The sequence below is a fragment of the Carassius gibelio genome, chromosome B25 (genome assembly GCF_023724105.1).
Source record: "Carassius gibelio isolate Cgi1373 ecotype wild population from Czech Republic chromosome B25, carGib1.2-hapl.c, whole genome shotgun sequence".
Lineage (NCBI taxonomy): Eukaryota > Metazoa > Chordata > Actinopteri > Cypriniformes > Cyprinidae > Carassius > Carassius gibelio.
In genome coordinates this window covers 2,813,100-2,834,581 of record NC_068420.1, presented here as the reverse complement: position 1 = coordinate 2,834,581, position 21,482 = coordinate 2,813,100, and positions in this window count along the sequence as shown.

Here is a 21,482-nt window from a genome sequence, read left to right as displayed (position 1 = left end):
AATAATAAATCATCATATTATTCTGATTTCTGAAGATCATGTGACACTGAAGACTGGAGGAATGATGCTGAAAATACAGCTGCACATCACATGAATAAATTACACTTTCATGTATATTAAAATAGAAAAATGTTAATACTATCTTACAATATTACATGTTTTCCAGCATTTTTGTGAGCATATCTGCAACTGCAGTTTATAAGGAGTTTGGAAATGTCCCAGAAAGAAGTGAAGTGTTCACCACTTCTAAGAGATCTGCTTCTGAGCAGTTAAGCACACTGTTGAAAAAAGATGTGAGAAGTGTGTCAAGATAGCAGGTTGATGATTTTAGGTGCTGCACTGTGTCTTCCAGAATGTTGCTATCAATTGCTTCAAAAATAGACAGTATCTTTTTTATATTGTGGCTGAATCTGTCTGACCTCTGCATTACTTGAGGATGTGCTAATCGCCTTCCTGATATTGATGATCTTCTCAGAAAAGAAGGATGCAAACTCATTGCATTTGCTGTCTGAGAGCATTTCACTGGGAATCTGACTTCAGTCTATATCTCGTAACTTTGAACGCTCCTCTGGTTTCAGTTGTGTTTCTGTTTATTTTGGTGACGTATAAATAAAATCTTCCCATCTGCCTGCACTTGAGTCTTCGCCTCTTGCGATCCGTGACACTACGTCCTTAATAACAATGGATGAAAAGTTTAGAGCCCTACTGATGATTAAGTCTAGAGTGTGTCCACCTTTGTGTGTGGGTCCATGTACATGCTGAATCGACAGGTAAAAAAAAAAAGCCTCAAGTCCAAATATTCATTTATCACCAATTAACTGTTTGACAAACACTTCCTGCTTCGATGTCCTGATCTGAATTAAAAAAAAATCTCAAACATGCTCCGAGGTGCCGATCTGAATCAACCGAGTCGCGAAAATGCTCCAAAGCGCCGATCTGAAGCAACCGAGTCGCGAACAGGCTCCGAAGTGCCGATCTGAATCAACCGAGTCGCGAACAGGCTCCGAAGTGCCGATCTGAATCAACCGAGTCGCGAACATGCGCCGAAGTGTCGATCTGAATCAACCGAGTCGCGAACATGCGCCGAAGTGCCGATCTAAATCAACCGAATCGCGAACATGCTCCGAAATGCCGATCTGAATCAACCGAGTCGCGAACAGGCTCCGAAGTGCCGATCTGAATCAACCGAGTCGCGAACATGCGGCGAAGTGTCGATCTGAATCAACCGAGTCGCGAACATGCGCCGAAGTGCCGATCTAAATCAACCGAATCGCGAACATGCTCCGAAGTGCCGATCTGAATCAACCGAGTCGCGAACAGGTTCCGAAGTGCCGATCTGGATCAACCGAGTCGCGAACAGGCTCCGAAGTGCCAATTTGAATCAACAGAATCGCGAACAGGCTCCGAAGTGCCGATCTGAATCAACAGGGTCGCGAACAGGCTCCGAAGTGACGCCCAGCTCGTGACGACGTAACTGGACCAGACCATATTCGTTGCAGCGATGTCCCAAATAACGTTCCAGCGACGTAACTTGTGATTCCCACAAACGTGGAATGTGAATAGTAACCTCCTAACGAACAAACTGGCACGTTATGAGGACGTGACCTTACCGGATAATATTGGTAGCAACAACATATTTTCACCTCACCATTACCTTGAAATACATAAAGAACTAATAAACTCAATCCATCTCTAGTGTAAAAAATAAACCTTACGAAATCTAATTGTAATCTAATTATAAGGGATTCATTGTAAATACATTAATTACATACATTCAATGCAAGCAAATACAAAAACATTACATTCTAATATAAAATAGACAAAACACACTGCATTCATTCACAAATCAACATTTATTCAGCACTACTTTCTACAAATATTAAGCCAAAAAAACATTGTCATGAGCACAGAAAACTAAATACATAAATTCATAGATTACACAATATAAACAACAGATAATGTTTGTCTTAAGGATGGGGATAGTTAATGACGTTATCAGTGAAAATTATATATAATTATCAGTATAATAATTGATACAACTCTACATAATTTGGTGCAGCAAAAAATACATGATAAATAGATATGAAACAATTCAGCAGATACTGCACAGAGATACTGCACAAAGTAAAACTGTTTCTTGAGCGTTGTATATGAGGCTCCTGGTATAAATGTCTGGTGGTGATGTGCTTTAATTACATGGCATGCAGGAAAAAATTTAGCTAATTTAGCTGATTTAGCAAATCAATGAAATGTAAAAGTAAGCTTGCACGTTTTAGTACATCGAGGGAACGAATTAGTAAATCATGGACATGACTTCTTTTTTTTCTTGCATGTCATGATCAGGGCTCTGTGCTCACTATCAGAGGATAAACCTAAACAATATAGCAATTTCCAAAGAACCATAATTCTTGAGCTTCTCAGATAAAAAGCATTCATAAAGCTGCAGATATGAAAAATGAACAATATAGAGATTTCTAGCATCTCTACTGTATTATTTGTCCCACACGAAAACAGTTTTAAAGAAAATGAGCGTATTGACTTTCTCAGAAGAATCTGTGATCTCTGATTACTGACTGTGGAGATGACTCTTTCAGACAGTGCTGAGGAGGCAGAGTTAGGTGCAGGACAGCTGATAGAGAAGAGGAAGAGTGTGTTTCTTACCCCAGCAGCAGAAGACAGGCTCTTCTGAGGGAAGGACAGGAGGCTTGATGCAGTGTTTTGCTGTAGAACAATGCTCCTTCTCAGCACCTGATCTTCTTCAGAAAAGAGTTCCTCTAGTGTAGAGTCAGACACTTAGATTTCTTGCAAACTAGAATCTTTGAATAACATTTAGCATATTACTGTAGTCATGTTCATTGTTTTTATTATAACACATGGAAAGTTTATGAGAAAATTGTTAAATGTGTTCTTCCTCCTCTTCTTCATCCTGGGCCTGCACGGTCAACATCCTTCTCTGAGCTGAAAGGGAGGATCACCTTGTTAATGTTGCTTATGTACAGGTCCTTCTCAAAAAAATTAGCATATTGTGATTGTGATTGTGAAGTTCATTATTTTCCATAATGTAATGATAAAAATTAAACTTTCATATATTTTAGATTCATTGCACACCAACCTGAAATATTTCAGGTCTTTTAATGTTTTAATACTGATGATTTTGGCATACAGCTCATGAAAACCCAAAATTCCTGTCTCAAAAAATTAGCATATAATGAAAAGGTTCTCTAAACGAGCTATTAACCTAATCATCTGTATCAACTAGTAAACTCTAAACACCTGCAAAAGATTCCTGAGGCTTTTAAAATCTCCCAGCCTGGTTCATTACTCAAAACCGCAATCATGGGTAAGACTGCCGACCTGACTGCTGTCCAGAAGGCCATCATTGACACCCTCAAGCGAGAGGGTAAGACACAGAAAGAAATTTCTGAACGAATAGGCTGTTCCCAGAGTGCTGTATCAAGGCACCTCAGTGGGAAGTCTGTGGGAAGGAAAAAGTGTGGCAAAAAACGCTGCACAACGAGAAGAGGTGACCGGACCCTGAGGAAGATTGTGGAGAAGGACCGATTCCAGACCTTGGGGGACCTGCAGAAGCAGTGGACTGAGTCTGGAGTAGAAACATCCAGAGCCACCGTGCACAGGTGTGCCGCAAATGGGCTACAGAGAAGCAGCACTGGACTGTTGCTCCCAAGTACTTTTTTCGGATGAATGTCAGCCATGTCAGCTGCTGGTGTTGGTCCACTGTGTTTTATCAAGGGCAGGGTCAAAATGCAGCTAGCTATCAGGAGATTTTGGAGCACTTCATGCTTCCATCTGCTGAAAAGCTTTATGGAGATGAAGATTTCGTTTTTCAGCACGACCTGGCACCTGCTCACAGTGCTAAAACCACTGGTAAATGGTTTACTGACCATGGTATAACTGTGCTCAATTGGCCTGCCAACTCTCCTGACCAGAACCCCATAGTGAATCTGTGGGATATTGTGAAGAGAAAGTTGAGAGACGCAAGACCCAACACTCTGGATGAGCTTAAGGCCGCTATCGAAGCATCCTGGGCCTCCATAACACCTCAGCAGTGCCACAGGCTGATTGCCTCCATGCCACGCCGCATTGAAGCAGTCATTTCTGCAAAAGGATTCCCGACCAAGTATTGAGTGCATAACTGAACATAATTATTTGAAGGTTGACTTTTTTTGTATTAAAAACACTTTTCTTTTATTGATCGGATGAAATATGCAAATTTTTTGAGACAGGAATTTTGGGTTTTCATGAGCTGTATGCCAAAATCATCAGTATTAAAACAATAAAAGACCTGAAATATTTCAGTTGGTGTGCAATGAATCAAAAATATATGAAAGTTTAATTTTTATGATTACATTATGGAAAATAATGAACTTTATCACAATATGCTAATTTTTTGAGAAGGACTTGTATGTTCACAACCAGTCAAAAATCTGGAATCTTTTCTTTATGGTTTTCAAGATAAGTCTCTTCTGCTCACCAAGGCTAAATTAACTTGATCAAAATTACAACAAAAAAAAATTAATATTGTAAAAGTAAAAAAAAAAGAAAGAAATAACAGTTTTCATACTCTTTTTCAAATATACTTTCAAACTTATTTATTGAAATAATTATGAGGCAAAGCTGAATTTTTCAATAACTTTACTCCAATCTTCAGTGTCACATGATCTTTTTCATATACTGATTTGCTGCTTTTTCATAAACATTGCTGATTATCATCAATCAGTGCATTTACATGCACCTAATCACATTATTGCCGCTATGATCAAAGTGTACATCTGCTCATGACGTACATGAATGATGTGAATCACATCTGCAGTTAGCTTACTACAGTCATTAGTTCCACTGAACTCTATTGGTAACGAAGGAACTTGTGACCACAGTTGGTTTTAGGGAAACGTACCCCATATTAGAAATGATGGGGAAGAAAACTTAGCATTTCTGGAGAGTCACTTTTTTTCTTCATGATTATTTTATAAAAAAAAAGTTCAAAACATTGAAAAAAAAGTAATCTTTTGTGAAATTACAAAAGTGTTCTTTACCAATGGTATTCAATTTTATGCATCCTTGCTGTTAGCATCCCCCCCCCCCCCCCCCCCCCCCCGAAAAAAAAAATATTTAACTGTAGTGTAGAGAAAAGGTTTGGGCAGCACAACTGTTTTCAACGCTAGTAATAATCAGAAAAATTTATTGAGCAGTAAACCATAATTTAGAATGATTTCTGAAGATCATGTGACACTGAAGACTGGAGTAATTAATGCTGAAAATATAGCTGTGCATTATAGAAATAAACGTTACTTTTAAAATATATTTAAAACTTTTGACTCACTGTGTACATTGCTACATTTAAATGAAAACTCAACTTGTAATAAACAATGCACACATTCTCAAAGAACTTACATTCTGGTGATTACTTCCTTCCCTCACTGCTGTCTTCTTCAGTCGTTCACAGACCTCCTTAGACAATTTGGATAAGTCACAAATTGCAATAGTTATATAACTATAATCACAATACTCAACTATATATATAATTATAAATATATATTGAATCAGCACACAAGTATCGGGATAGTATTGAATTGGCAGATTAGCATATCATCCCAGCCCTAGTTACTATAGTCAAAACAATGAAACTCTCTTCAAGAGCGCACAATAACTGAGATTTAAAACTGTTAAAAGAAAAGGCTCAAAATATTGCACACATATAATACACAACATCAATATCTCTTCCCTTGGTGTTTTGAACATTTCTATAAGTAATTCTACACACTGTGACTCTTTGTTGCTTCAAGCGATCAATCTGCGCACTGGTTGTGTTTACGCGCTGCACGCTGTATAGGAGCCATACCCTTCCGTATTATAATACATTAGCACAATGAAAGATTATTAAGTCTTTCTTGTTCTGTCCCATCTACCACATGTTGCTGCCTTCATTACTGTGCTATACATTTAAAAGAAATGTATTTTACACGCACACATACATTATGTATACACACAAACAAACACACACACACACACTTTTGCACATCCTTTCATACCGGTGACTGGGTGTTGCTGCAATAGACTTATTTTGCAGCATTAAGGTTAACGATTAATCGATTAATTGATCGTTAATTTAAACGACGACCGATCATGGAAATTATTGAAAATTGACATCCCTACACAGAAGTATAGAAATTCTACATTGATTAAAAAAAAAAAGCAAAAAACTGATTGGATTGGTAAAGTCTATTACTCGTTTTCATCAAGTGCTAGAGTTGTAGCAATTTCTTATAAATAAAAACCTTAGATTTCAATTAAATACAGTAGAAAAGGATACCTCAGGTAGATTTATATTAGTTGACTGTATAATTAACAGGAACAGGTTGACACTGGCATCAATATACGGCCCTAATACAGATGATCCAATTTTATTTAATAAATTAACCATAAAACTGGCTTCCGCAGAGGGTCAATGTATTCTGGGTGGAGATTTCAATCTTGTGTTGAACCCGTCATTAGATCGCTCAGCCCCCAAGAACACTACTTTGTCAAAATCTGCAACAGCATTGTATCAAGGCATGAATGAACTTGGGTTAAAAGATGTGTGGAGACTGCAAAACCCGGGTAAAAAGGAATTCTCTTTCTACTCTAATGTTCACAATAAATACTCTAGAATTGACTTGTTTTTGACCTCACAAACATTACTGTCTCACATTAAAACATCTCTTTATCTGGCTGCAACCGTATCAGACCACAATGCTCTAATGATGGAAGTGTCTATGCCACAGGAAGGCCCTACCGCCCATAGATGGAGATTTAAAACATTCCTACTTAAAGATCCCGATTTTGTAAATTATATTAACGACAAGTTAGATATATATTTGGAGACTAACTTAAATACTGCTTCTCATTCAGTTGTTTGGGAAACACTTAAGGCATATATGAGAGGTAACATTATCTCATATTTATCCCATAAAAATTAACAAAAGACAGACCAATTACGGCAACTTGTACATGAAATAAAAATACTTGAAATCCAACATGCCCAAACCAAACAATCCAAAACCCTTAGTTCATTAAAACAAAAACGGACTCTGTATGACAATCTTTGTACTAGTAAAGCCGAAGCAGCCATGGTGAGAACTAAATATCATTACTATGAGTTTGGTAACAAAGCTAGCAAGTTGCTTGCCTGGCAGCTAAAGCAAGAAGATACAGGGAAATACATACAATGCATCAAAACTGATGATGATCAGTATTTAGAAGAGTCTAAGGACATAAACTTGGAATTCAAAAAATATTATGAAACGTTATATAAAACAGAGAAGTCAACGGAAACTGATATCAAAGACTTTCTTAACAAATTAACAATACCTAAACTCACAGTCACAGACAGGATTCTATTAGATGAAGCGATATTAGAAGAAGAGGTTCACCAAGCGATCAAGTCCTTGCAAAATAATAGAGCCCCAGGACCTGATGGGTACCCAATTGAATACTTCAAAACTTTCTCAGAAAAAATATTAACGCAGCTAACAAACATGATTAGAGAAGCATTCCAAAAAGAAACACTCCCGAAAACATTGGAGTTGGCAACTATTACACTACTTTCAAAACCTGGAAAGGATCCACAAAAGTGCAGCAATTATAGACCCCTCAGCCTTCTTAACTCTGATTATAAAATTTTATCGAAAATTATTGCACAACGTTTAGAGAAAGTAGTCCCAAAAATAATACAGACCAAACAGGTTTTATCAAGAACAGACAAGGTGCAGATAATGTTAGGCGACTATTTCATATTATAGAGCACACAAAAAAACATGATCACCCTGCCGTGATCGTCTCTATGGACGCCGAGAAGGCGTTTGACAGGATAGAACCAAACTTTCTTCTTGAGACCATGAGGACCATGAATTTTGGTGAAAATTTTCTGTGTTTCATCAGGACCCTTTTCGACGCCCCCAGATCGCAGATCCTAACAAATGGGGTTCTGTCGGACGCCTTTTCCTTATCGCGTGGCTGTCGTCAGGGCTGTCCTTCCTCTCCCGCGCTCTTCTCAATTGCAATAGAGCCACTGGCTATTGCCCTACGATCAGACATATCCATCACCGGCATAAAAATTGGAACGGAAGAGCATAAACTCGCACTCTATGCAGACGACTTATTAGTATTTATATCTCAACCTATCACATCATTTCCCTCGTTATTGACTAATCGTAAAAAATACAGTGCTGTATCGGGATACAAAATTAATTACTCTAAAAGTGAAGCTTTACCAATCAACATGACAAACCATTACATAAGTCTGCTTCCAGTTAAATTTAAATGGTGTACGGAGGGCTTCAAATACCTGGGAATCACTATCTGTAGCACCTGTGACGAAATATATGAAGAAAATTACGCCTCTTTGCTTACTAAATCTAAAAAGGAATTACTGAGATGGATGGATCTCCCTTTATCACTGATTGGCAGGATTAATACAATAAAAATGAATCTATTACCCAAATTTATTTATTTATTCCAGTGTATACCACTGAAGGTTCCTATATCCTTTTTTAAGGAATTAGATAAATCACTTACTTACTTCCAGTGGCACAACAAAACACTGTCAGTGGCACAGTCAAACTCCTTACATTAGAGGCGCCTTATTCCAAAGTTGGCTTGAATCTCTTGTATTATTTGGCTGCACAACTTCGCGCTCTGTGGATGTGGTTTCACTGCAGAGCAGATGAAGTAAAATGGATGTCAATCGAACATCATGAATTACAGGACAATCCATTAACAATCGTACCATTTTTGGAATCTAAAAAGAAACTAAAAACAATCACTCAAAACCCAATAATTTCTGCTACATTTAACGCCTGGCAGCAATTACACGTAACCAGGCCCGTCACGACAAGGCAGGCAAACCAAGCAATTGCTTGGGGCCCCGAGCTGACCTGGGGCCCCAAGACAACGACTGGTTAAGAATAAAATGCAACGACACTGTGTGAGCGTCCTTTTGATCGTCAATGCAGTAACGTGTAATGATGACACTGTTATCGGGATCCCCCTCAAGGGGGCCCCTCTCAGTAGTCGCTGACAGCAGCCAGCCAACCAAGTGATCTCTGCTTTTTTTTTTTTCGAACGGAAGGAATATGGTTACTGTAATATGTTTTTTTTAACAGGATAAGGAAAACGCAGATCAGAAATCGCTGACTGCAAGGAGTCAGCATTGTTTTGATTTGAGGGCTCAGGCAAACATAAAGAGAACGTCGTGGCTTGTTTCGATTGCAAGAATCACGGAATCCAGTCATAAAAACCGAATTTACAGTTTAAAGCAGAATGACACGTAATTTGCCAAATTTTGAATGAATTAATTAAAAATAGGTCATTGCGCTTACATCAAACCACGATACGGACTAATATCTGTAAATATTAAGCCGGAACAGTCTGTTTAAATATGAATCCTGCATGTTATGCGTGTCATTGTTAATGAGAGGAACAGAAGCGCGTCTTCCTTTATTAACACACTGAAGCGCGCGTGACGCTCGCGGTGATTTCAGTCTCGCGTCTGATGTCTCACTAAATAAGACGTGAACACATGAGCAACATCTCCAGAACTGCTCTGACAGTCACTTCATGAGCATTTGACCGTTTGATTTGAGTAAAATTAGAGTCACATCACAAACACAGAGCTGTAAAGGTACGTCAACCAGTCAAAATAACAGTCCTGTTTTAGACAAGTATTTGCCAGAGATGTATTACTATTGTTCAGCAGAATGTACATAGCCTACTACTTTTTTTTAATTTAAGGTTTAATCACAAAATTTCTTCAAAGTTTTATTTTTAATAGTAAATGCCCTTTGTTTAACAAAAAGTTAAGTTTGCTTAATTTTCAATAATTAAAAGATAAATTATTGTTTGGTGTTTAATGTGCATCTCAGAAAATGCTTTATTTAAAAACCCACCTGAATGGCACTTAAATGCACTTAATTCATCTGTCAACTTTATTGTCATTGTTCAAAGTACAAGTACAGACAGATAAACAATTATTAATAATTAAATGTTTATTCTTGATGTATGCATTGCATTCTATGCATTTAAAAAATAAAAATATTTTTTACTAAAAAAGGAAACTTAGTTGTTCATTTAACGCACCCCTGATCTGGTAATAGTAACCTCTTTCAATATGCTAACAGTGAAATGGTAAAACGTATTTCACCGGTAATTTCAGATTTTTGTTTCAATTATTTTCCCTTCTATGTCCGTTTTCCTTGGGGCCCCCAAATTCCTTCAAACGGCCCTGCACGTAACAGTTGGACAAAACATAAAATTATTGGTAAATTCACCTCTCATGAACAATCCCAATATCCCAGCAGCCTTAGCGGATGGAATTTTACAAAACTGGTTGAGAAAAGGAGTAAAAATTGTTTAGTGACCTTTATACTAATAATGTCTTTTTAAGTTTCAGCCAATTGTTAGAAATTTATGATCTAGATAAAAGTAACTTTTTCAAATATTTACAAATTAGAAGTTGGATCAAGAGTCAAACTAAAGATAATTTTCCACATACACCCGAGGAATCTTTACTTTTCAACTCCAAATGTAATAGAATTAAAGGTTTAATATCTGCAGTGTATAAAACCATAAATGACAACTTACCGGCTTATGCCAATTATACAAATAAAACAAGGTGGGAGTCTGATCTTGGGTGCACTTACACAGAGGAGAATTGGAACAGATTATTGGAATTGGCACAAACAAAATTGGTGTCCTCTAAACACAGACAAATTCAATTCAATATTTACCATAGAACACATTTTACGCCATATAGGTTATGTAAATTAGGAAATGACATATCTGATCAATGTCAAAGTTGTAACATCTCTGTCGGAACTCTTGTGCACATGCTATGGAGTTGTACTCGTTTGAAGCCATACTGGACTCACATCATCGCAGTAACCTCTCGGGTTTGTGGACAGGCTCTGGACGCCGACCCTAGGATTTGGTTACTGAGGGATGTAACCTTAATGAAGGTGAACTCAAATATGAAGCATTTTGTGTTACTAGCAGCAACGGCTGCCAAGTAAACATTGGGCTAACGAACTCCTGTCGTACTGCACACCAGAAAAAAATCTACATTCTATTCGAGGAAAACTAGATGACTTTGAACTTATTTGGACTCTTTTTCTGAACATCCTGACCCAATTTGACATGACCACAGACTAGATGTAATCTATGTTTATTATTGTTTATCTCTATCTTTATGATTATTTTATATCTTGCTTTGTGGAGAGAGTTTTATTTTTATTTATATATATATATCTCGATTTGCCTGCGTCTGCGCTAGGGTATTTGCATAAGACATACTGTCTGGAGGACGGCTGCATTGGCGCTTGAAAAGTTTTCAACTACTATTTAGAATTAATTTCTAGAATTAATTTCACCATGCTTGACGTCACACCATTTGAAACACATAACCAACTGAAATCAATTTAAATGTATTTAGTATTGCCTGAGTGATGCTGAAACAACCAGGTTTAGTTTTTCACCCAGGATAAACTGCTTCCTGTGGAACAGTCTCCATGAAGAATGATCTCTTGATCCTGGATCCTTGCTGCCATCCACTCGGAGATGATTTGGATGATATGTGGTTGTGTCTAAAGGGTAATGAATCAATGTTACAAGAATACTGATAGCAGCACTATAGGAGCATCACAGTCCCACCCACAGCCGGTGCCAGGAGTAAAAATTCAATACAATTTCTGCATTGACATTTGGGGTAAAACCAGCTACGGCTGTACTAAGCGATAGTATATGCTGATATAAACGCAAAAGTTTCATGGGGCACTAACCTTGTTTTGAGATAAATGCCTTCTATTTGCAATGTCTTGGATAAGTACTTCATTATCCACAATCCTGAACAATGCCACAATCCTAGAGTGATGCATCGAATTGGTGGAACTCGTGTAACCGTCTGGTTAAACCCCGCGAAGGTCCGGGAAGACATCTCGGTTACGTATATAACCACGGTTCCCTGAATACGGAACGAGATGCTGCGGTGACATCACCGGTATGGGAACACCCCTCGGTGGGAATGTCTGAAGCCCTATACCATCCCGCCAATCCTATTGGCCAAATAGCGCTTAGCACTGCCCTACGCATGCGTACGCATCGTATACCTGAGTGCCATGCGCTATTTCGCTCAGATATCATGAACTGAAGAAATGCTATCAAGGTACGGAACAGCCGGGACCGCAGCATCTCATTCCCTATTCAGGGAAGCGTGGTTACATACGTTACCGAGATGTTCCCTTTCATAGGTCACTTCGATGCTGTGGTGACGTCACAGGTATGGGAACCCTACACCATCACGCCTGACGTACCTGATAGTTGGAATCCAAGGAAAGTATCTGCTCAAGCGGACAGAACCCGGGAGCCAGGAGCCATCCTCACATCCAGACTGTAAAACTTGACAAAAGTGCTCGGTGAGGAACATCCTGCTACAGCACAGACATCATATAGAAGAACCACTGAGAAAGCTTGTGATGAAGCCACTGCTCTCGTGGAATAAGCTCTAACTCCTAAGGGCGAAGCGAGTCTGCGCGCCTCATAGGTTAAAGATAGTCTCCATCAGCCAATGTGACATGCGTTGCTCTGTGACAGCATGGCCTCTATTTTGTTTCCTAACAGACAAAGCTGGTCGGACTCACGCCATGGAGCTGTTCATTCAACATAAGTCTTCAGCGCTCTGAAAGGGCAAATACTCAGGGTTCGAAGTGACCTAGAGACGTAATAAGACCTCGATCACAGCAATACCTTCACAGAGCCTGGTGCAAAATCCATGCACGAGGGCGAAACAGAAAAAGCCTGTAAATCTGCAACTCTCCTGAGGGAGGATAAAGCCACAAGAAGAATCCGCGGCAGAATTAAATCCAATAAAATGAACATCGGGCCACGCCTCTAGCGTGATTACAGCAGCTGTGTGAGCAGTCATAAACAGGCTGTCTTAGTCAGCCTCTTGTGCAGTCCCTCAACTCTGAAGGTTGGATTGTGCAGAGTGTCTGAGGGGGGCGCTCAAGTGATAGCTCGATCCAATGATGCTGCGAGGCAGTCAGTGTTAGAGAGTTGGGACTGCAGTGAGAGGGTTGGATGTGCATTAGCAGTCCAACAGCGCTCTCTAATGGAAGGGCACAGTCCCTGGCGAACGGGAAAGGAAGCGAATGCGTCAAAGTTTTTGCGTTTCGTAGTGTATAATCCTGAAGCGTATCCACGGCAGGATTTAATCCAACAAGATAAACATTGGGCCATGCCGCTAGCGAGAACGTGGTAGCTGTGAGCCGATATAAACTGGTCGTCTTTGTCAAACTCTTGTGCCGTCCTTCAAACTCTGAAGGCTGGATTGTGCACAGTGTCTGAGGGGGCGCTCAAATGATAGCTCAATCCAATGATGCTCGAAGTGCCTTTTCTGCGACACAGTCAATGTTAGAGCGTGGGGACTGCAGTGAGAGGGTTGGATGTGAATTAGCAGTCCAACAACACTCTCTAGTGGAGGGCACAGACCCTGGCGAACAGGAAGGGAAGCACATGCGTCAAAGTCGCTGCGTTTCGTTGTGTATAATCCTGAAGCATATCCACGGGCAGGATTTAATCCAACAAGATAAACATTGGGCCAAGCCGCTAGCGAGAACGCGGCAACTGTGTGAGCCGTTATAAACTGGTCGTCTTTGTCAGCCTCTTGTGCCGTCCCTCAAACTCTGAAGGCTGGATTGTGCAGAGTGTCTGAGGGTGTGCACAAATGATAGCTCAATCCAATGAAGCTCGAGGTGCCTTTGCTGCGAGACAGTCAATGTTAGAGCGTGGGGATTGAGGACGAGAGGCTTTCTCGTTAAGAGCTGCCATAAAGTGAAGTAAATTTGTCGAGATTAGACATGCCTCGACACGCTTTCGACGAGACTTTAGGCCACGGCCGTGGCCGAGTTTGGCGCAATCCGTTCGGCTAGAGAGTATAACAGCAGTCCGCCATGTCAGCAATGGTGGTGAAACCCGCGGCGTTCATGATGTGCGCTGATTAAGGCTGCTTCCAGGACCTTGAAACCTCTTGGTGGAGGTCCGTGAGGAAGGGTAGCAGCTCACGGGGGGGATAGTTTATCCACCACGCGGGTAACCACATTAAATTGCTCACTGAGGAAGGGGAGGCGCGTTTCTCCTGTCCGCTCAGAGGGAGAGAACTGCATGTGCCGGCCAGAGCCTACTCTGAGTTCGAAGCCGCGGTGGACAAACATAGTTTGAAAAAGCAAATCTGCTGATTAACACGCTCGAGTCAGTCAGAGCGAGCAAGTGGAAAAACTCCAGTGCATCACTGTATTCATAGTCAAGCCGCACATATCGCCCCTAACCAACACCTCGTGCGGAGCCTCAGCGACCGCAGAAGTGAAATGGTGGGTATAACGGCTCCTGAAGTTTTTCTCCGTGATTAGAAAATAAACACGCTTCAACTGATGCCTTCAGATTCAGATTTTCAGTTTTAATGTCTGTCCCCTTGTCATCACAAACATCTGAGAACCGTGAAAAACTAAAGAATAAAAATAAAATTGCAATTACTTATGTGATGAAGTCATTTTACATTACATTGTAGATTAATCATATGGCTTAAACATACTAATACACAAAATACCTTAAATTATACACAAAATTAACCAAAACACAAACAAACATACCGTGTGCTTTCCAATCAGGATTCAGGAGACATTAGAGATCTTCTTAACAAACAATCTTATTAAATCTTTTAATTCTTACGATCTTACACTTCTCCGTTCGTGATCACCTCGTGCTTTCCCAATGCAGCTTATCAAACCACGTGACCTACATACGTACAATGCTACATATTTTCACCATTAGGTGTCACTATTGGCAATTGTTAAACATATACAATACTCAATGCTACAACATTTGTAACAAACAAACAAATACTTTTAAAAAGGGTAACAAAATATTCAGCAAGAAATACACCTTTTCTGTGTCAGCTACACTGCCACCAAAATTACAAGGATTTATGAAATTACTACCTTTTAACTGAAATCAATTAAGCCTGTAATTTTCCTATAAGCTGTCAGTTAACTTTCATTCTTCTTTCAACACTTTCAACATAAGAGTTATTTTCATTTTCTTTGAACAACACTACTCTGTATGTTAAGACAACTGTGTGTATACTCGTAGTTTAGGAATTGTTCTCAACTATTACCACTATTTTTTGAATTGGACGTTCCAAAAGAGTTATTTGTGTCAATCTCTCACCCTTTTTACCTAACTTACTTTGTCCCATTTGGAGTTTAACCTTTCTTACAAGCCCATCATCATCTGCACTTGTCTCAACAACTCTAGCTAACCTCCATTCATTTCTGTGAACATTGTCCTCTTTGACAATCACTACATCTCCAATTTGAACATTTCTTCTAGGTTTGTGCCATTGTTGTCTGAGGCTTAAGTTGGCCAGGTATTCTTTACGCCACCTGCTCCAAAACTGCTCTGACAAGTATTGCACTCTTCTCCACCTTTTCCTAGCGCACAGATCTTCACGAATAAATTTGCCAGGAGGAGGCAGAGGCACTGATGTCTTCATCGTAAGCAGATGATTAGGAGTCAAGGGCTCAAGACTCTCTGGGTCATTTATTGTGTTAGTGGTAAGCGGACGATTATTCACGATTAACATTGCCTCGTAGAAGAATGTCCTTAATGAGGTGTCATCCAGTCTTCCTTTAGCTTGTGCCAGAACAGCATTCATCACACTCCTTACTGTCCTTATCTGGCGTTCCCACACACCTCCCATGTGGCTTGCTTCAGGAACATTCATAAGGAAATCACACTGTTTGCTTGCAAGATAGGTAGAGATCCTCTCTTGGTCTAGATCCTTCAAACCTTTCTCCAGCTCATTCCTTGCCCCCACGAAATTTCTGCCTTGGTCGGATCTGATCTGTCGCACGGCTCCTCTGATTGCTATGAAACATCTTAAAGCATTCAGAAATGCATCAGTAGTGAGATCTTCTAACATTTCTAAATGTACAGCCCTGGAGCTCAGGCACGTAAACAACAGACCATACCGTTTGAATTCTTTCCGACCTTGTTTCGTGTAGAAGGGGCCAAAACAGTCAATACCAGAATACAAGAATGGGGGTGATGGTTCTACTCTGTCAGCTGGAAGGTCAGCCATGCGCTGTTCTTCAACTGGTCTGCGCAGCTTTCTGCATGTAACACAATTTTTGATGTATTTGGCCACTACATTGCTTGCACCCATTATCCAATATCCACTGGATCTGAGCTCATTTAAGGTTTGACCTCGACCTTAAAGTGTTGAATTTTCTTGTGGCAATGGTCAAGTATCAGCTGTGTGACAATGCCTTCCTTAGGAAGAATTATTGGATGTTTCAACTCCAATGCTGCGTTAGACTTTCTTGACCGTCCTCCAACCCTGAGCAGTTCATTCTGGAGAACAGGATCAAGTTGGTATAACCTGTTATTCTTCGGTAGCTTAGCAGGGTTTTGACTGAGACATTTCAGTTCTTCTTCAAAGGCTTCTTTTTGTGCTGCCTTGATGAGCACAAGAGCTGCTTTCTCTCTCTCTTCTACACTAATGAACCCTGATCTGTCTCTTTTCACAAGTCTTTTGATTCTAGCTATAGCATTGATTGCTGTATTCCAATCTGAGAATCTTGTTAGTCTTTCAAGAAAGTTGTCTCTTACACAGGCATCTGTTTTCAGGACCTTTACCTCAGGGTCACCTACAAGAAGCTTTGGTGAAGTTTTATGAGTAACAATTTCTTTTTCCCATAGAAACTTTGGGCCTTTCAACCAACTTGAGTCAATTAGGTCTGCCACCTTGGAACCCCTAGATGTACAGTGGATTTTGATTGGTTTCCACATAGAACCACTGCTTTGGATCTGTAGAGTCTCTTATTTTCTGGACACGATTAGCCACAAAAACATGAAAGTGTCTGGCTTCGTTCTTGATATACCCTAATACTATCTGGGAATCCGTCCAGAAAAACTCCTCATTTATCTCCAGATCTAGCTCTTCTCTAAGAAGATGACTTACTGATGCTGAAACTGTGGCTGCAGTCAGCTCAAGGCGTGGTATGCTGAAAACCTTTGTAGGGGTTACTCTGGCCTTTCCCATGACCAGCGCACAATGCACTTGCTCATCAGCAACAGTCCTGATATATGATCACTGCTGGCATCTGAAAAATGATGCAGTTCAATTTTCTGGATTTTGCCCATATTTTCAGGAATGAAGCATCTTGGTATTCGAATCCTTTGGAGATTTTCCAAGTCATGGAGCCATGTATCCCAGTTTGGCTTCAGATCAGAGGGAAGAGGTTCATCCCATCCTACTCCTCGTTTACACATCTCTTGGAGCACTCTTTTTCCAACAAAGACGTAGGGAGCAAGAAAACCTAATGGGTCGTACACACTTGCAACCACTGATAGAATTCCCCTTCGAGTAGCAGCCTTTTCAGTAAGGTCGACTTTAAATGAGGATGTATCAGTCTCTATGTTCCACTTTACTCCCAGTACACTCTGCATTGGAAGCTCATTGTAGTTCAGATCAACATCCTTTACTACACTGGCACGTTCACTCTCTGGAATTGCATTCAAAACTTCTCTGCTATTGGACACAAACTTGTGTAAGCGCAGTTTTCCTTTGGCCAAAACATCTCTCGCTTCATTAATCAACTTGTTGGCTTACTCATTGGAATCAATGCTGACAAGACCATCATCCACGTAGAAGTTTTTGCGAATGAAGCTTGCTGCCAGTGGGTAGTCCTTCTCATATTTGCTGGCTAGATATTTCATGCCATAGTTCGCACACCCTGGAGAGGATGCTGCTCCAAAAATGTGAACTCGCATGCAATATTCCATGGGTTCCTTTTCAGTGTTCCCTTCTTCCCACCATAAGAATCTCAGGAAATCACGATCATCTAGATTGACATGAAAGCGATGGAACAACATCTCCACATCGCAAAGAATAGCAATCTGATGCTCACGAAATCTACACAGCACTCCAGTCAGAGCATTTGTTAAGTCTGGCCCTGTGAGTAAGTGGTCTTTTAGAGATGTGCCTTCAAATTTGGCTGAGCAGTCAAATACCACTCTTATTTTCTCTGGTTTTCTTGGGTGGTACACCCCGTGGTGTGGGATGTACCATGTACTGTCTTCTTTTCCAGTGGTAGTTGCTTCTTCAGCATCTCCATCTCTAAAGACACTGTCCATAAATCTCACATAGTCCTTTCTGTACTTAGGACTTCTCTCCATTTTCCTTTTCAAATATCTCAAACGAACCACAGCAAGCTTCTTATTGTTCGGCAACTGAGGACGCTTTCTGAAAGGTAAGGGCATTTCCACATGTCCTTCTCTGTTGTGTTGAACCCTTTCATCCAACTGTTGAAGAAATTGAATGTCCTCCTGAGATATTGTCCTCTCTTTTGAATCTGTATCCCGGAAGTCAGCTTCTAATGTCCTGATTATAGAGGCAGGTGTTATAGCTGGGAGTTCCTTCACCGATATGCGATGACAGAACCCTGTTACATCTCTAGAGCAACTATTGGGAGCTATGGATCCCACTATACTCCAGCCTAAGTCTGTTTTGACTGCGTAAGGCTCGTTATCATTCCCAGATATCACTTGGGTTGGCTTTAGAGCTCTTGGACAATCATAGCCAATTAGAAGCCCTACAGGACAATCCAATAGATCTGAAATTTTGTCTGCAACACTGAGCAGGTGGGTCCATTTCTGAGCTTTTTTGCAAGTAGGAATGCTATCTCGTTCCAAGGGAATGTAGTCTTGAGTGTAAACTGGTGGCAACTCAATGTACTCTTGCAAACTATAGCCTCTCACTCTTAGCCCATCTACTCTCTGACAATCCTCTACCGTAGCTCGATCAGTCATTGTGGACAGCTTTAATTTCACAGGTTCTGTATGTACTTGAAGTTTGTCGCAGATGTCCTGATTGATGAATGTATTACTGCTCTGCGTGTCCAGCAATGCGTAGGCTAGAATTTCTGGGCTGTCCTTTGTTGCACAAGAGAGCCATACTGGAACTATCATTGAAGTGCGATTATAGTTGTCCATTCCCACACTACATAAGCTAATGGAAGCCCTTTCGTCAGATGAAGCTTCTGGTTTTCCTCCTTGAAAACGTTCTTCATGAAGTGGAGAGGGATGACTTTGCCTGCAGATGTTGCAAGTTGCTCGCTTTCTACAGTTTTTGGAGATATGGCCGACTCTCAGACAACCAAAGCACATCTTGTTGTTGATGACAAACCTTTTCTTCTCCTCAAGAGGCATTGCCGCAAACTTTTCACATTTGTATATGAAGTGATTTTGCTGACAGCAGATACATTCTAGTTGTCTTTTATCTCGAGTAGCAGAAGGGTTGAGTTTGGTACTGGTTTCTCTTTCCAATGCATTAAAGTTCTTTGAAATGGGTTTAACATTTTGCATCAGAGCACTGGCTTTGAAAAGTTTTTGCTCCTTACCTAACCTTTCATCTGCATGTTTTAAAGCATGTAGAGAGGAAACAGGATTATATGCAATACGTGCCTCTTCTGCCACAAAGTCTGAAAACTCAGCGAAACTTGGGTATGGCTTTTCATCATCGAGTGCTTTACTGACATGCCTATTCCAGCGAGTTGTTATAAAGTCAGGAAGTTTCTGAAGCAATTTCTGGTTCTCTTCACAATCGTCCAAATCTCCCAAACCATGTACATGAGGCATTGCATTTTTACAGGAGATAAGGAAATCACTAAACTCCCTCAATTTCAGTGATTCTTTAGGGCCTATTTTTGGCCAGTTACTCAGCTTTGTCCTAAATGCTCTTTGAACTACAAAAGGGTGTCCATAGCGTTTATTCAGGGCATCCCAAGCTTGCGTGTATGCATCTTCATCACTCCTATAAAATGTTCCCTCTAGTACACTAAGAGCATCTCCACTTATGTACTTCTTTAGATAGAAGAGCCTATGTGCTGAATTTGTGCAGTTTGTTTCAATTAAAGCTTTAAAACAAGTGCGCCATTCAATGAACTTGAGTGGGTCACCTGTAAAGGTGAATGGCTCTGGAGCTGGAAGTTTGGTCATTGCCAGGGATTCTGTTAGTGCTTTCACTAATACAACCTCATCTACTTTAGTCTCTAGCTTATTTTCAGAGCACGGTTGAGCTAAAGGTTGAAGGGTTGAAACCTTGGTGCATGAATGGCTATTGTGTTGCAGCGGATGCTGACATGGAAGCAAAGCATATTTTTCGTTTGTTTCTCTTATTTCAGCGTTCAATCTTGATTCCTCTTCTGCGTACACACTATATTCAGCTTCCATGACTTCAAGATCCCTTTGTTCCTCCAGCATTTTTAACCTCTCTTGTTGGGCTAGCACCTCTTTTCTTTCAGCCGAGATTTCTTTTCTCGATTTAGTTCAGCACGTTTTGCAGCTAAGCGTGCCGCTGCTTCCGCTCTTTTTACTGACATATGACTTCCCTGCTGACTTTCTTTTTCAGCTCTCGACACAGTTGATCCATAAATTGACTTGGCGTCATCTCTTTGCAGTAACTGGAGGAGTGTTTCTTTTACAGCCTCCGCATCAAACTCTTTGGTGTCAACTTCTGCGCAACGTCTTTTCAACAGTACAGTTACTTCACTAGTTACTGAAGTGCAGCTATCCATTTTCCTTCTTATATCTTGAGATGGGACGTTCATTGCACGAATACTCTCATAGGTTTGTTTTAACTCTGCTTCAAGTTTTTCTGCAGTCACTATCATATCACCTAACTCGGTTTTAGAGCATTGTTCTTTCAGTTTAGATCTGATAAACTGAGCTTCAGCTTTAAAGTTTAAGTATGTGAACATAAACTTCCTTTCTCTTTTTGCTAACTCATCACGTCTTAACTCAAGCATTTTTTCTGTTGGACGTCTTTCTCTTTCTGAACGCCTAACTTCTTGCTCAACTTGTGATGATGACCCTTGAAGTTTTGTCTTATTAGCTTGCAAATCTGCATTGTCCAAACTTTGCAATGTCGCCGCCTTGTGGCTATCGGTTGTCACTGCAAAATGTCTTCTTGCGCTGCTCTTCTACACAGAAAGGAATTCAGTCACGCGAAAAGCAAGATGGAGTTTCAATACGACGAAACCGCATTGCTCCCTTGAATGACGACATCTTCACCTCCACTGACGGCTGCTATTTTCCACCAGGTCAACTGGATCACCACGAGGGCTGGCAACTCTTAATTTTTTACGATGAATTCTTGCACTTTAGAGGATGTGAATGCACATTTTTCACTATAACGGCTCCTGAAGTTTTTCTCTGTGATTAGAAAATAAACACGCTTCAACTGATGCCTTCAGATTCAGATTTTCAGTTTTAATGTCTGTCCCCTTGTCATCACAAACATCTGAGAACCGTGAAAAACTCAAGAATAAAAATAAAATTGCAATTACATTTGTGATGAAGTCATTTTACATTAC